Raw genomic sequence first — 18,383 nt, forward strand, 5'->3', positions numbered from 1 at the left:
CTTTTGGATCTGAGCTTGCTGTTAATTTCTCCTTTGACCACCTCAGCATTTCTTAAACCAATTACCTCTTCACAGTTTTAATTTTAAATCCTAAACAATAATCCAATCTCTACACCAAGTTTTAGCTTTTTCTATTTCTTTTCCCTCTGGCTTCCTCGAATGATCAATTCCCAAGCATCTCAAACTCCCTGTTAGTTCTTATTGTGCCCAATCCCCACAACTCTTACCATATTCTTAACTTTCACTAGGCTATTACGTAAGATTCCAAATTCATCTCCCTGACTATAAATTCTAAACAGCAACCCCTTCTCCATCCCAACCAGTGATGCCAGACTAAGCATCTTCAAGCTAAATCACTGATTTGAAGTCACTCCCCTACTGAACACACACACAAATAAGTACACATACATATACCTACACATATGTATAAACACACATTAGGTTTCTCCATAATCAGGCTCCTATCTATCTTTTCCATGTTTACCTTTTGTACCCTTAATACACTCTCCATTCCAGTCTTACCATACTATTGACACAGTAGGCTTAAAATGCTTTCATATACCATATCTTTGTTCAGACTACTCCTTCTGTGGGGATGATCTTTTCCTCCTCTCCACATTTACTCCCTAGTCTCCCTGGCCATACCCTGTATACACTATCTTCATCAGTATTCTGTTTCCTGAAAAGAAGGTACTGCTTCCTGTATCCATACCTATATTCTTGCTGTTTCCTCCTCTGCTTGTATGTCTTCCCCATTCACACCTGTTCCTTTTCCAGGCACCACCTTTCCAGATGAACCCATAAACATCTTTTGAGACTTCTAGGAATCACTTTCGCCAGAAAGTCTTTCTTATATTCTTCTGATTAGGCTAGGTATCTAGCCTCCTCCTCCTGGGAGGAGCTCTTATGAATGTCTGTCACTATATAACATGATTTTTAAAAACATTACTGGTTTTATTTTAAGTTCCTAAGTAAATCTTTACACTTCAAATTCTTGTTAACTTTCACAACAGCAGTATACTTGTCTTTTATATATTCTCTTTGTTCCTTTTAGGATCTGTGTTTTTCTTATTTCTTTAGTAAAATTGTAATAACACTGTTGAGTGTCAAAAAATTAAGCACGTCTATTCTGCATCCTGAACAATTCAATACTAAAGCAACTGAATGTTGCAGAGCAAGTTGGGCATCCACCCGAGTGATCATGGGAGGTAAGAAATCAAAATGTCCCACAGCAGAAAGAGTCAGAGCCCAAGCAGATTAAAGAGGGTATAAGTATAGAAGATCCACTGCATCTTAGATTTCAGAGCCTGGGTGAGATGAGAAAGACAATCCCACAAGGGGCAGCTCAGTATAGGGTATCAGAGCCTGAGCAGGACAGGATGGGTATCAACATGTACTGGCAACCCACAAGAGGTATTAGAGTTCAAGTGAGGTGGGGATGGGTATCCTCATAGGGAGATGGCTCAGCATGGAGAATCAGAGTCTTATTGGGATGAGAAGAGCATCCACAGGTGGTGACAAACCAGTGTGCGATACTGGAATCTAAGAATGGTGAGGAACATGTCTACATGGAGGGGTGGGTGATTAAGGGGTAGGTGGCATGGCATGGAAAGTTACGAGTCCAAGCAAGGTGAAAAGGTCATCCACACAGAGTTGTCTGGCAGGGGGAGTCAAAGTCTGGGTGAGGTGGAGTGTAGGAGGACTTCCAAACATGGAGGCCTGTCAGCACAGGATGTCAAAGCCAAGTGGAGGTGACATCAGATAAAACAGTATGGTAAGTAACTCTGAAAATTCTCTCCTCCATAAAAACAGCAAGAAAACTGGCAAAAACAGTTGGAATAAACTCTATCAGAACTCTCAAAATTAGCCAAGAGCTTGCACCCAGGATGCATTTACAGAAAGAAAAAGAAAGCAAGCATCTCAGTAAGAAAAACAAGCTTTGTGACATTTTAACTTGCCCTAGTCCCTTCCCCTGCTCTCCAAATCCATGACAGCCTTGAAAAATTACAGTCCACATTCCCAGCTCAGCTTAGCAGACACCAGACGGAACAGAACAAAGCTGGAGCTCATACAAAGCTTCATTCACCAACAACCCCTCCAAATTATCACTATTTGACCTGTCTGGTGGCTGCTGGAAAGACCCCATTTGCAACACTATCTGTATTTGACTTGACTCAGAACTTACTCAGAGCAAAAGACCTTTTCCCCAAGAGACGTTTGTTGAAAACAATTACAGGCGAGTATTTTATCCTCACAGCTGCTTAAGGCAGTGAACAACAGTTGGGGCAAACAGACTAATCAAAAAGCTTGAAAGGAAAATCCGAGAATGAGATATCATAGGAACTTTGAAAAGCTCCCACGTTCCTGGGAATCTAGAAGCTTATGTACATGCTTAATGCTACGTGCATGGCTAGAGCTGTGTGTATGCTCAGCAAAGACCTGAGAAGGCCCCAAGGTATCACTTTTGACAAACTAACTTTGGAGCTGTGTACAAGCAGGAAGCAACAGCTAAGGCAGTTAATTGCCTGGATGAGTGCTGAAGGTATGCCCTAATACACACAGAGTTCTTTGGCAAAGACTGGGAGATTTACTGGTTTCAGGCATTTAAAGAAATCTCTGCCCAATCATTAGCCAACCACTAAGCTAACCAAATAGTGACTTCAGTGGCCACACGAAACAGAATTAGTTCAAAAAGTTACTAAACCAACAGCAACCACAATAAGCAGGAACAATAAACACTCCCAGAAAGGGGGCAAAATCTAATTTCCATAATTGCCACATTTTGTTATTTAAAGTGTCCGTTATTTGGACATTTTTATGCTATCTAAGATGTTCACATTATTTAAAAGTACATTTAGTATTTTAAATGTCCAAACATAGTTTTTCAATAAAAAATTACAAGATAGGCAAAGAAATAAGAAAGAATGGCCCAAACACAGGAAGAAAAGCAAACAACAGAAACTGTCCCTAAGGAAATTCAGATGTTGGACTTACTAGACAATGACTTTAAGCCAGACATTTTAAATATGAGCTAAAAGAAAATATGTCTATAGAACTAAAGGAAGGCAAGAGAAAAATGTCTCACCAAACAGAGAATGTGAATAAAGAGGAAAAAAGTTACTAAAAAAATAAAATTCTAGAGTTCAAAGTACAATAACTTTGAACTCTAGAAATGAAAAATTCTCTAGAAAGGTTCAACAGCTGATATAAGCAAGCAGAAAAAACAATGAACTCAAAATAGGTCAATTGATATTATCCACTGAGGAACAGAAAGAAAAAAGAAGAAATAGAAAGAATAAAGAATGAAGAAAGAGTATCAGAGATCTACGCACACCATCAAGTAAACATTTTAAATAACAATACACATAAATAGAATCCTGGAAGGAGACAATGAGAGAAGGTGGCAGAAATACTGGAAGAAATAAGGGCCAAAAATTTCCTTCCAAGTTTTGAAGAAAAACATTAACCTACACCTCCAAGAAGCTGAACAAACTCCAAGCAGAATAAACTTAAAGAGATCTACACATAGGCACATCCTTACCAACTGCTAAATGACAAAGACAAAAAAAAAAAATCTTGGAAGCAGCAAGAGAAGCAACTCATCATGTATGAGACATAAGAAGATTAACAGTCACTTCCACAAGTCATTTCTTTTCCGGAAATATGGAGGCCAAAGGCAGTGGGAAGACATATTCAAAGTTCTGAAAGGAAAACCAAACAAACAAAAACAAACTGTCAAGAATTCTATATGCAGCAAAACTACCCTTCAATAAAGGTAAAATTTAAACATTCCCAGATAAGCAAAAGCTAAAAGAATTTGTTGCAGACCTGCCCTACAAGAAATGCTAAAGTGAGTCCTTCAGACTGAAATGGAAGGGCACTAGACAATAACTCAAATACAAATAAAGAAAGAGCACTGGCAAAACTAACCACAAAAATAAATATAAAAGACACTATAAATGTATTTCTTGCCCACAGCTTTTTTCTCCTATCCAATTTAAGAGAACTGCACAAAGCAATAATTATAAATGTGTTGATGGGCACACAATGTACGAAGATGTAATTTTGTATGACAATAACAGCAAAAGGGGGGGGAGTGGAGCTACCTATATAGGCACAAAGTTTAAGTAGACTGTTGAAATTAACTTGGTTTAATCCAAACTAGATTCTTATGACTTAATATGTTAATTGTAGGACAGCCACTAAAAAACGACAAAAGAATTTTAAAAGTACTCTAAAAAATATCTAACACAGAAGAAGACAGTGATGGAGGAACAGAGAAACAAAAAAGATGTGACACACAGAAAACAAAGTAGCAGGGTGCAAATTCTACCTTATCAATAACTAAATGTAAATAGATAAAATTAAACCCTCAAATTAAAAGGCATTAGTTCGTAGAATGGATTAAAAAAAAAGTGATCCAACTGTATGCTGTCTACAAGAGATACAGTTTAGATTAAAACACATGAATAGATGGAAAGTAAAATGATGAAAAAAGGTATACCACACCAATACTAACCAGACAAAACAGACTTTAAGACAAAAATTATTACTAAAGACAAGGAACATTTTATAACAATAGAAGGATAAATCCATCAAGCAGATAAAACAATTACAAACACATATGCACCTAATAGAGCATCAAAATATATTAAGTAAAAACTCACAGAATTGAAGGAAGAAAACAGATGATTCAACAATAATAGTGACTTCAATACCCTACTTTCAATACTGGGTAGAACCAGACAGAAGATCAACAAGGAAAGAGAACACCTGAACAACACTATAAGCCAACTAGGCCTAAGAGACATTTATCAATACTCCACCAAACAACAGCAGAATATTCACACTCTTCTCAAGTGAACAGAAAACATTCTCTAGGACAAACTATATTTTGGAACATAGAACTTTAAGTTTCTGTAAGTAAAATGGAAGATACATTCTCCAACCACAAAGTAATAAAATTAAAAATCAACAGAAGAAAGAAATCTGAAAAATTCACAAGTATGTAGAAATTAAAAACCACATTCCTAAATAATGTATGAAAAAACCACAAAGGGAATTAGAATCCCAAGCAGATGAGAAGAGTGTCCACACAAGAGGGTGTCCAATTCCCTAGCAAAGGAAGTCAGAGCCCCTGTAAGCCAAGGAAGGTGTTACTAGAAGTGGCCTGATATGGACTATCAAACCTGAGCCAGGTAAGGAGAATACATAGCTCTACAGACCCAGGTATTTGGCAGACATTTTCTCAAAAATGAAGGAAGTGAGCCCATCACTTCATAGAAAACAACTGAGAATATTTGTTGCCAATGACAAACTTAGAGTTAAAAACAAAAATCAGAACTTTAGAAAACACGTATCCTCTATCATGAGCTTGAAAAGCTACTCAATATTTAAAGACTTTTCTGATGAGATCAGCGGCATTATTAACAAATGTGGATTTTTTAAATATTGTACTATAAAGTGTGCCAACGTTTAGGGAATCTACATAACTCAATAAACCAGTATTTTCCAGTTGACTAATTTATGATGATTCGAAAATCACAAATGGGTAACAGAGCCACTCAAATTACAAGATAAATGAATGAACCATTTTTTAATGGAATGAAAAGTCCACAGGTTGGCACTGGAAAAGCTGAACATCCATAGGCCAAAAGGAAAAGAAAAGAGGAGAGGAGAGGAGAGGAGGGAGAGGACAGGAGGAGGAGGAGGGAGGGAGGGAGGAAGGAAGGAGATAAATAAAAAAAGAACCTCAATCTAAATCTCACACTGTACAAAAATTAATTAAATAAAAGCTAACTCAAAATTATGATTTTTTTAGATATAAAATGTAAACCTATAAAAGTTGGAGAAGTAAAGAAATGAGAAAATCTTTGGGACCTAGAGCCAGGTGAAGATCTCACAGGCATGACACCAAAAGTACAACCCATAAAAGAAAAAGATTGATAAACTGAACTTCATTAAAAATTTAAAATTTTGCACTGCAAAAGACCCTGTTAAGAGGATGGAAAGACAAGCTATGGGAGAAAATATTTGAAAACCTCATATTCAAAAAAGGTCTTACATCTAAACACATAAAGAACTCTCAAAACTCAACATTAAAAAACAACCCAACTGGAAAATGGGCAGAAGAGAGATGTAAACATTTCACCAAAGAGCAGATACATATGGCAAATAGCACAAGTAAGATGTTCAACATCATTAGCTATTAGGAAAATGAAAATTAAAACCACAATGAAATATTACTACACTCTGTCAGAGCACCTTAAATAAATAAAAAATAGTGATAACATCAAATGCGGACAAGAATGCAAAGAAGTCAAATATCTTGTATACTGCTGGTGGGAAGGTAAAACAGAGGTGAATACAAAAATTCTGAAAAAACAGTTTAGTGATTACTTATAACTAACCACATACCTACCATATAATCCAGCATTTCACTCTTTGGCATTTACCTCAGAAAAATGAAAACTTGTGCTCACACAAAAAACCTGTACATTGGGACTTCCCTGGCAGTCCAGTGATTAAGACTCTGCACTCCCTAGTGGTTAAGAGTCTGCCTGCCAATGCAGGGGACATGGGTTCGAGCCCTGGTCTGGAAAGATCCCACATGCCACAGAAGCAACTAAGTCCATGCGCCACAACTACTGAGCCCGCACGCCTAGAGCCCACGCTCAACAAAAAAAGCCACCACAATGAGAAGCTCGCGCACCTCAATGAAGAGTAGCCCCTGCTCACCGCAACTAGAGAAAGCCCGCAGGCAGCAACAAAAACCAAACGCAGCCAAAAATATAAATAAATACTCCGTGCTCCCAATGCAGGGGGCCTGGGTTCAATCCCTGGTCAGGGAACTAGATCCCACATGCCGCAACTAAAAGATCCCACACGCCACAACTAAAGATCCTGCACGCAGCAATGAAGATCCTGCACATGGCAACGAAGAACCGGCGTGCCGCAACTAAGACCCTGCACAGCCAAATAAATAAATAATTTAAAAAAAAAAAAACCTGTACACCAATGTTCATACCATTTATTTGTAATCCCCCACACACACCCAAAAAAGGAATCAATCCAAATGTCCTTTGGTGAGTGAATGGTTAAACTCTGGTACATTCACACAAGGTAACACTACTCAGTAAAAAAAGGAATGAGCTACTGATATATGCAACAACCTGGCTGGATCTCAAGGCTGTTAAGCTTAATGAAAAAGTCAATCTGAAAAGTTTACATACTTTATAATTCCATTTATGCAACATTTTTTGAACTGATGAAACTATACAGATGGAGAATGGAACAGGAATTTTCAGGGGATAAGGACAATGTAGAGAGGGAGAGTTCCTCTGAGGTGATGAAATCATTCCATATCTTAACTGTGAATCTATACGTGGGATAAAAACATGCAGAATCATAGACACACACAAAAACACCTAAAAAAAGGCAAAAAACCGAATATGGTCTTATAGTCCAGTTAACAGTATAGCATCAATGTCAATTTCCTGGTTTTGATATTGCACTCCAATTATATGAGATGCTAACATTAAGGGATGCTGAGTGAAGTGTTATTTTTGCAACTTCCTATGAGTCTATCATTATTTCGAAAGAAAAAGTTAGGGGGAAAAAGTTCATTAATATAGGTTTAAATTCTACATTGCAGTTAATCTTCAAGAAATTATTTATCACTGCCATTTTAAACCAGTTATCATTGAATACCTTCAATTACCTAAAAAGGCTATTAAAATATTCCAACTACATATATGTTTGAGGACTGATTTTCTTCATATTCTTCAGCCAAAATAACATATTGCAACAGACTGAAGCAATTATGAGAATTCAGCCATTATCTGTTAAGGAAGACATTAAGGAAATTTGCAAAAAATGTGAAACAAATCCACTTGTTGTGAAAAGTAGTTATTTTTCATAAAAATTTTTATTTGTTACATGTAATACGTCTTTTAAAAAATTAATTTTTAAATTCCTTGATTTTAATTTCTAATACAGTAAATATGAGTAAATATAACCCTTACATAAATAAGTTCTGAAGTTCTAAATTTTTTAAGACTGTGAAGTTGTTCTAAGGCCAAAACGATAGAGAACTGCTGCTAAAATACTCAGGGATGATGGAGCATCAGATGAACAACTTACTCTCAATTAATTTGGGGAAAAACAGGTTATTTTACTGAACTCCAAACTTCTAAGTTTGTGATCATTTAACAACTTTTAAAAGGTTAATTAGAAATAATAGAAACAAAATAAAAGAACAGGCTACAGACTAGGAATAGATCTTTGTAACTCATTTCTAAAAAAGGATTTGAGTCTAGAAAATATAAAAAAACTTAGCAGATTTCTAAGAAAAGGCAAATACTGCACTAAGAAGTGGGCAGGCAATTCACAGAAGATATTTAAAAGGCCATTAAATACTCAATAGCACTAGTAATTAGAGAAATATGAAAAGCTATAACTGCCATCAGGTTAGGTGAAAAAGTCTGCTAAAACCAACATGGGAGAAAGTGGAGCTGTTGAGAATTCACACTCTGCTGGTAAAAGTATCAATTGTCAAAACGACTTTGGAGAGTAACTTGGCAAAAATTTGATGAATTAGAAAATGTCCAAGTAAAGCCATTTGATCTATCAATTCTACTTCTAGGTATTTACAGTATGAAAACTTCTATATTTGCACAAGGAGCCACTGCGGCAAGGTTACACTACCCAATGGAAAAATAAATCACTACACCTAAAGGAAGCAATAGAAACAGATCTCAGAAGAGATGGTAAACAATAAAAACAAAAAGACAAAAAACAGAAAATTCCTTCCAGAATTAGCTCAAGATAGCAGAGTAGAAGGATGTGCACTCACCCCTTTTTATGAGAACACCAGAATCACAACTAACTGTTGAACAACCATCCACAAAAAAATGCTAGAACCTACCAAAAAAGATATCCTACATCCAAAGACAAAGAATAAGCCACAACAAGACAATAGTGGGTGTGCAATCGCGATAAAATCAAATCCCATACCCATGGGTGGGCAACCCACAAACTGGAAAACAATTATACCACAGAAGTTCTCCCACTGGAGTGAAAGATCTGAGCCCCATGTCAGGTTTCCCAGTTGCCTGGGGGTCTGGCAACGGGAGGAGTCGTCGCCAGAGAATCTGGCTTTGAAGACCAGCAGGATTTGATCACAGGACTTCCAAAGGAATGGGGAAAACAGAAACTCCACTCCTGAAGGGCACACACAAAGTCTCGTGTGAACCAGGACCCAGGGGAAAAAAGCAGTGACCCCTTAAGAGACCGGGCCAGACCTAACTGCTAGTATTGGAGGATCTCCTGCAGAGGCAGAGGGTGGTTGTGGCTCACTGTCGGGACAAAGACACTGGCAGCAGCAGTTCTGGGAAGTACTCATTGGCTTGAGACCCTCACCTCCCGGAGGCCACCATGAGCCCCACCAAACAGCCTGTAGGCACCAGTGCTCGGTCGCCTCAGGCCAAACAACCAACAGGGAGGGAACACAGCCACACCCATCAGCAGACAAGTGGGTTAAAGTTTTACTGAGCACAGCCCTACCCACCAGAGGGACAAGACCCAGCTCCACCCACCACCTCTTCCCCCCAGTCAGGAAGCTTGCACAAACCTCTTAGATAGCTTCATCCACCAGAGGGCACACAGCAGAAGCAAGAAGAACTACAATCCTGCAGCCTGGGGAACAAAAACCACAATCATAGAAAGTTAGACAAAATGAAACAGCAGAGGAATATGTCCCACATGAAGGAACAAGATAAAACCCCAGAAAAACAACTAAGTGAAGTGGAGATAGGCAACCTTCTAGAAAAAGAATTCAGAATAATGATAGTGAAGATGATCCAGGATCTTGGGAAAAAAATGGAGGCAAGGATCAAGAAGATGCAAGAAATGTTTAACAAAGACCTAAAAGAACAAAAGAACAAACAGATTAACAATACAGTAACTGAAGTGAAAAATATGCTAGAAGGTATCAATAGCAGAATAACTGAGGCAGAAAAATGGATAAGTGACCTGGAAGACACAATGATAGAAATCACTGCTGAACAGAATAAAGAAAAAAGAATGAAAAGAAATGAAGAAAATCTAAGAGACCTCTGGGACAACATTAAAACACACCAACATTTACATTATAGGGGTCCCAGAAGGAGAAGAGTGAGACAAAGGACCTCAAAATATATTTGAAGAGATAACAGCTGAAAACATCTCTAACATGGGAAAGGAAACAGTCACCCAAGTCCAGGAAGCACAGACAGTACCAGGCAGTATAAACCCAAGAAGGAACATGCCAAGACACATAGTAATCTAAATGACAAAAACTAAAAACAAAAAATATTAAAAGCAACAGGGGAAAACAACAAATAACATACAAGGGAACTCACACAAGGTTATCAGCTGATTTCTCAGCATAAACTCTGCAGGGCCGAAGGGAGTGGCACAATATATTTAAAGTGATGAAAGGGAAGAACCTACAACCAAAAATACTCTATGTAGCAAGACTCTCATTCAGATTTGACAGAGAAATCAAAAGCTTTACAGACAAGCAAAAACTAAGAAAATTCAGCATCACCAGACCAACTTTGCAATAAATGCTAGAGAAACTTCTCTAGGCAGGAAGAGACCAGCAACTTTAACAAACCTTGTACATATACAGACTGCCATATCAAAACCTCATGGAAACAACAAACCCCAAAACTACCATAGATACACACACAAAAGAAGAAAAAGTAACCCAAACACAACACTAAAGATGGTCATCAAACCACAAGAGAAGAAAACAAAAGAGAAAAGGAAGAAAAAAGACCTACAAAAACACCCAAAACAATTAAGAAAATAGCAATAGGAACATACATATCAATAATTACCTTAAATGTAAACGAATTAAATGCTCCAACCAAAAAACAAAGAATGGATACAAAAACAAGACCTGTATATATGCTGTCTACAAGAGACCCACTTCAGACCTAGAGACACCTACAGACTGAAAGTGAGGGGATGGAAGAAGGTACTATATGCAAATGGAAATCAAAAGAAAGCTGGAATAGCAATACTCATTTCAGACAAAATAGACTTTAAAATAAAGACTGTTAAAGAGACAAAGAAGGATACTACATAATGATCAAGAGATCAGTCCAACAACAAGATATAACAATTGTAAATATATATGCACCCAACATAGGAGCACCTCAATAAATAAGGCAAATACTAACAGCCAAAAAGGGAGAAACCAACAGTAACACAACAATAGTGGGGGACTTTAACACCCCACTTTCATCAATGGACAGATCATGCAGACAGAAAATCAATAAGGAAACACAGGCCTTAAATGACACATCAGACCAGATAGACTTAATTGATATTTATAGAGCATTCTATCCAAATACCACAGAATACACGTTCTTCTCCTGTGCACAAGGAACATTCTCCAGGACTGACCACATGCTGGGCCACAAAAAGCAAGCCTCGGGCTTCCCTGGTGGCGCAGTGGTTAAGAATCTGCCTGCCAATGCAGGGGACACGGGTTCGAGCCCTGGTCTGGGAAGATCCCACATGCCGCAGAGCAACTGGGCCCGTGAGCCACAACTACTGAGCCTGTGCGTCTGGAGTCTGTGCTCCGCAACAAGAGAGGCCGCGACAGTGAGAGGCCCGCGCACCGTGATGAAGAGTGGCCCCCGCTTGCCACAACTAGAGAAAGCCCTCACACAGAAACGAAGACCCAACACAGCCAAAAATAAATAAATTAAAAAAAAAAAAGCAAGCCTCAGTAAATTTAAGAAAATTGAAATCATATCAAGCACCTTTTCCAACCATGATGCTACGAGATTAGAAATAAACTATAAGAAAAAAATGTAAAAAGCACAAACATGTGGTGGCTAAACAACATGCAACTAAACAACCGATGGATCACTGAAGAAATCAAAAAGGAAATCAAAAAATACCTAGAGACAAATGAAAACAAAAGCACAACGATCCAAAACCTATGGGATGCAGCAAAAGCAGTTCTAAGAGGGAAGTTTATAGCAATACAATCTTACCTCAGGAAACATGAAAAATCTCAAATAAACAACCTAAACTTACACCTAAAGCAACTGAAGAAAGAACATCAAAACCTGAAGTTACTAGAAGAAATCATAAAGACCAGAGCAGAAATAAATGAAATAGAGACAAAGAGAACAACAGTAAAGATCAATGAAACTAAAAGCTGGTTCTTTGAAAAGAAAAACAAAATTGATAAATCTTTAGCCAGACTCATCAAGAAAAAAAAAAGGAAGAGGACTCAAATCAATAAAATTGAAAATGAACAAGAAGTTACAACTAACACCACAGAAATGCAAAGGATCATAAGAGACTACTACAAGCAACTGTATGCCAATAAAATGGACAACCTGGAAGAAATGGACAAATTCTTAGAAAGGTACAATCTCCCAAGACTGAACCAGGAAGAAATAACAAATATGAACAGACCAATCACAAGCACTGAAATTGAAACTGTGATTTAAAAACTTCCAGCAGGGCTTCCCTGGTGGCACAGTGGTTGAGAGTCTGCCTGCTAATGCAGGGGACACGGGTTCGAGCCCTGGTCTGGGAAGATCCCACATGCCGCGGAGCAACTGGGCCCGTGAGCCACAACTACTGAGCCTGCGCGTCTGGAGCCTGTGCTCCGCAGCAAGAGAGGCCACGATAGTGAGAGGCCCACGCACCACGATGAAGAGTGGCCCCTGCTTGCCGCAACTAGAGAAAGCCCTCGCACAGAAACGAAAACCCAACGCAGCCATAAATAAATTAATTAATTTAATTAAAAAAAAATTAAAAAAAAAAAAAAAAAAAAACTTCCAGCAAACAAAAGTCCAGGACCTGATAGCTTCACAGGTGAATTCTATCAAACATTTAGAGGAGAGCTAACACCTAGACTTCTGTAACTGTTCCAAAAAACTGCAGAGGAACGAAAACTCCCAAATTCATTCTATGATGCCACTGTCACCCTGATTACCAAAACCAGACAAAGATACCACATGAATAGAAAATTTTAGGCCAATATCACTGATGAACACAGATGCAAATATCCTCAACAAAATACTAGCAATCCAAATCCAACAATATATTAAAAAGGATCATACAACAAGGTGAAATGGGATTTATCCCAGGGATGCAGGGATTTTTCAACATCCGCAAATCGATCAGTGTGACACACCACATGAACAAATTGAAGAATAAAAACCATATGATCATCTCAACAGATGCAGGAAAAAACTTTTGACAAACTTTAGCACCCATTTATGATAAAAACTCTCCAGAAAGTGGGCATAGAGGAAACATACCTCAACATAATAAAGGCCATATACGACAAACCTACAGCTAACATCATACTCAATGGTGAAAAGCTAAAAGCATTTCCTCTAAGATCAGGAATAAGACAAGGATGTCCTCTCACCACTTCTATTCAGCACCATTTTGGAAATCCTAGCTACAGCAATCAGAGAAGAAAAAGGTATCCAAATTGGAAAAGCAGTGAAAACTCTCACTGTTTGCAGATGACATGATACTATACATCAAAAATCCTAAAGATGCTACCAGAAAGCTACTGGAGCTCATCGATGAATTTGGTAAAGTTGCAGGTTACAAAACTAATATACAGAAATCTGTTACATTGCTATACACTAACAATGAAAGATCAGACAGAGTAATTCAAGAAACAATCCCACTTACCATCACATCAAAAAGAATAAAAAACCTAGGAATAAACTACCTAAGGAGACCAAAGACCTGTACTCCAAAAACTATAAGATGCTGGTGAAAGAAATCAAAGATGACACAAACAGATGGAAAGATACACCATGTTCTTGGATTGGTAGAGTCAGTATTGTCAAAATGACTATACTACCCAAGGCAATCTGCAGATTCAATGAAATCCCTATCAAATGCCACTGGCATTTTTCATAGAACTAGAACAAAAAAATCTTAAAATTTGTATGGAGACACAAAAGACCCAGAACAGCCAAAGCAATCTTGAAAAAGAAAAACGGAGTTGGAGGAATCAGGCTCCCTGACTTCAGACTATACTACAAAGCTATAGTCATCAAAACAGTATGGTACTGGCACAAAAATAGAAATATAGATCAATGGAACAGGACAGAAAGCCCACAGATAAACCCACGCACCTATGGTCAATTAATCTATGACAAAGGAGACAAGACCGTACAATGTGTAAAGACAATCTCTTCAATAAATGTGCTGGGAAAACTGGACAGCTATGTGTAAAAAAATGAAATTACAAACATTTTTAACACCATACACAAAAACAAGCTCAAAATGGATTAAAGACCTAAATGTGAGACTGAACACCATAAAACTCTTAGAGGAAAACATAGGCAGAACACTCTCTGACATAAATTGTAGCAGTATCTTTTTCAATCCATCTCCCAGAGTAATGAAAATAAAAACAAAAATAAACAAATGGGACCTAATTAAACTCAAAAGCTTTTACACAGCAAAGGAAACCATAAATAAAATGAAAAGACAACCCACAGAATGCGAGAAAATATTTGCAAATGATGTGATGGACAATGGATTAGTCTCCAATATTTACAAACAGCTCATGTGGCTTAATATCATCAAAACAAGGAATCCAATCAAAAAGTGGGTAGAAGACCTAAATAGATATTTCTCCAAAGAAGATATACAGATGGCCAAGAGGCACATGAAAAGATGTTCAACATCGCTAATTATTAGAGAAATGCAAGTCAAAACTACATTGAGATATCACCTCACACCAATCAGAATGGCTATTATCAAAAAATCCACAAACAGTAAATGCTGGAGAGGGTGTGGAGAGAAGGAAACCCTCCTACACTGTTGGTGGGAATGTAAATTGGTACAGCCACTATGGAGAACAGTATGGAGGTTCCTTAAAAATTAAAAACAGAGCTACCATATGATCCTGCAATCCCACTCCTGGGCATATATCCAGAGAAAAACATGGTCCAAAAGGATACATGCATCCTGATGTTCATTACCACATTGTTTACAATAGCCAAGATATGGAAGCAACCTAAATGTTCATTGACAGAGGAATGGATAAAGAAAATGTGGCACATATATACAATGGAATATTACTCAGCCATAAAAAAGAACGAAATAATGGGCTTCCCTGGTGGCACAGTGGTTGAGAATCTGCCTGCCAATGCAGGGGACACGGGTTCAAGCCCTGGTCTGGGAAGATCCCACATGCCGCGGAGCAACTGGGCCCGTGAGCCACAACTACTGAGCCTGCGCGTCTGGAGCCTGTGCTCCGCAACAAGAGAGGCCGCGATAGTGAGAGGCCCATGCACTGCAACGAAGAGTGGCCCCCGCTCACCGCAACTAGAGAAAGCCCTCGCACAGAAACAAAGACCCAACACAGCCAAAAATAAATAAATATATTTAAAAAAAAAAAAGTAAAGATGAGTATTCCAACCCCCCAGCATAAATAATTAAAAAAAAAAAAAAGAATGAAATAATGTCATTTGCAACAACCTGGATGGACCTAGAGACTATCATACTGAGTGAAGTCAGAGAGACAAAGTGAAATATCGTATGATATTGCTTATACGTGGAATCTAAAAAACAGATGCAAATGAACTTATTTACAGAACAGAAACAGACTCACAGACTTAGAGAACAAACTAATGGTTACTGGGGGGAAGGGTGGGGAGAAGGCATGGTTACGGAGTTTGGGACTGACATGTACACAGTGTTATATTTTAAATGGATAACCAACAAGGACCTACTATATACAGGGAACTCTGCTCAATATGTAACAACCTAAATGGGAAAAGAATTTGAAAAAGAATAGGTATGTGTATATGCATAACTGAATCACTTCACTGTACATGTGAAACTAACACAACATTGTTAATCAACTATACTCCAATATAAAATTAAAAGTTTTTTAAAAAAAGACAAAAAAATATAAGTTGCAGAATGGTAAAGAATGGTTCCATGTGTAAAAAGTTTCAAAACATACAAATTAATGTATATGGTCTGTGAATACATACATACATACATTTATACACAAAGGATTGAGAAACATCAAATTTGGGATGGTGGTTTCTAAGCTGTAGCTCAGGGTAAAGACAAGGTAAGATAGTATGCTAACCCAATGTTTGACAAGTGGATTTCATAGAGTCCAAAGTTATGTTTTCATTTTGAAGCAAATGCTCAAATGAACCTTGAGTTCCTCTCCTGGCTGTCTGAAAGATCTAGAAAGACATATTCACTAGTTATTAGAAGAATATTTATTCAACAAATACAATGAGAAATAATGTTATATCTATCAAATTGATTAAAAAATAAAAAAGAACCATGCTGGTGAGGACACAGAGAAAGTTACACCCTCACAGACTGCTGATGGGCATACAATCCAGTAAAGACTTTCTGAAAATGTGGCTTCTTCGTAATATGATTGACTTGGCACTTTTTGTTTGTTTGAAGAAAAATATAAATGTATGTGAGAGTTACACATCTGTGTAGGAACACAGAAAAAAATAAAAGAATATACTCTCAAACTGTTCATTTAAGTGCTTACCCCTCTCTCTGGAAAAGACACTGGAGTTGGAGGTTATGAGAGAGAGATAAGAAGAGGAAATGCCAGGGAAGGAGGTAAAGAAATGGAAGTTGAGAGCAAATCATAAAGGGCCATGGATACTGAGCTAAAAGAGTTTGGACTCTGTCACAAATTCTTCACCTAGGATCTTACAAGCACCACATGGAGGACAGTGATGAAACAGATATGCATTCTGAGCCTGACTTATCTGGAAAGGAAGTTATGTGTCTGCATGTGCCGCAGTCTAGCAGTACTGAAGGAAGACAGATCTGTCATCAAGACTTCAGCTAAACCCTTTCCCAAAAAGCAAATCTCCACTCCCTCTGCTTTTGCCTCCCCAGTCCTAATGGTGTAAGACTTGTTACCTCAGCTTAGATAGGTTGAGAAGTTTATCAACTATGATCACATGATTACCTTTGATTTCCAAAGTAACCCTCTGTGAAGCAGGCACCCCAGGAGGGTTATTCTCATTAACAGATGAGTTAACCAAGGTTTATGGAAGTTAAATCATTTGCCCAATAGCACGGTGGGAAACTGACAATAACACCACTAGAGGTAGCAGCAGTGCTAAATGCTTTTTAGCTCATATCTCATTAAGTCCTTGCAACAATTCTGAAGCAGATAAAGTCCATTTATAGATAAGGAAACTAAGGCTCAAGAGCAATCAAACAACTTGTCAAAGACCACACAGACCATAACTGGCTAAGTCACAAGACTAACATAGTTCTGACTCCAAGACCCTTGTCTTAACCAATATACTATTTCAGAATACATTAAGTGGTTATACATAATCATGTAAATAAGCAGGATTCGACACATGAACCAAGGAAAATTTCTGACAGAACAAGACTTCAAAAGGTAGGACTGCTTTCTATAGTCTGAAGAAATGCTGAATAAAAAAAGCCAAAACAGAAAATCTAACTATCTATCTTTAAAAAATTATCCCCCCCAACACAGATCACACTAGTAGTTTACTTAGCAATCTGGCATTTAAAAGGTAAATTTCTTCCAATAATATATTATTATATGTCTATATGCATAATTCATATAACCTCAAGTTCAACGAGTTCAATTATTTTCTACTGAGTGGTATCTTTCTGAAAAGTATGATAAAAACAATATATTTTATAAATTAATTTGAATTCAGTACCTTAGAGTTTAACTCTACAACCATTTAGGCCAACTTTTCCATTAACAGAATATATAAATAAATGTTTCAATAACTGACCACTAGGAAGTGATGATACAGCTCAATTTAGAAAAGAAACTGACTCAGGCATCCTTGGCCCATGCACTAATCATTAAAAACTAGCACTGACTATTCCCTTACAGTAATATTGTCATATGATCCAGCAATCCCACTCCTGGGCATATATCCAGAGAAAACCATAATTCAAAAAATACACGTACCCCAATGTTCACTGCAGTGCTATTTACAATAGCCAGGACATACAAGCAACCTAAATGTCCATCAACAGAGGAATGGATAAAGAAAATGTGGTGTGTGTATATATATATATATATATATATATATACACATACACACACACACACACACACACACACACACACACACAATGGAATATTACACAGCCATAAAAAAGAACAAAATAATGCCATTTGCAGTGACGTGGATGGACCTAGAGATTGTCATACTGAGTAAGTCAAAGACAAATATTATGATATTGCTTATATGTGGAATCTAAAAAAATGGTACAAATGAACCTATTTACAAAACAGAAATAGAGTCACAGATGCAGAAAACAAACTTATTGTTACTAAG

The 18,383-nt window shown here is 37.6% G+C and overlaps 1 protein-coding gene across 4 annotated transcripts in view; it reads right to left on the minus strand.

Annotated features, from left to right (window-relative positions):
* The window catches only part of SHOC2 (SHOC2 leucine rich repeat scaffold protein), a 102,520-nt gene that overhangs the window by 57,812 nt on the left and 26,325 nt on the right, over nucleotides 1-18,383 (minus strand). The window contains exon 2 of one of the 4 annotated variants that reach the window (XM_059901029.1): nucleotides 9,632-9,696. The exons of the other annotated variants lie outside the window; for them this stretch is intronic. The gene's annotated coding sequence lies outside the window, so the exon portion shown is untranslated. The remainder of the gene's footprint in view (nucleotides 1-9,631; nucleotides 9,697-18,383) is intronic. 4 annotated transcript variants of the gene reach the window in all.

Source organism: Balaenoptera ricei, chromosome 16 (assembly GCF_028023285.1).
Source record: "Balaenoptera ricei isolate mBalRic1 chromosome 16, mBalRic1.hap2, whole genome shotgun sequence".
Lineage (NCBI taxonomy): Eukaryota > Metazoa > Chordata > Mammalia > Artiodactyla > Balaenopteridae > Balaenoptera > Balaenoptera ricei.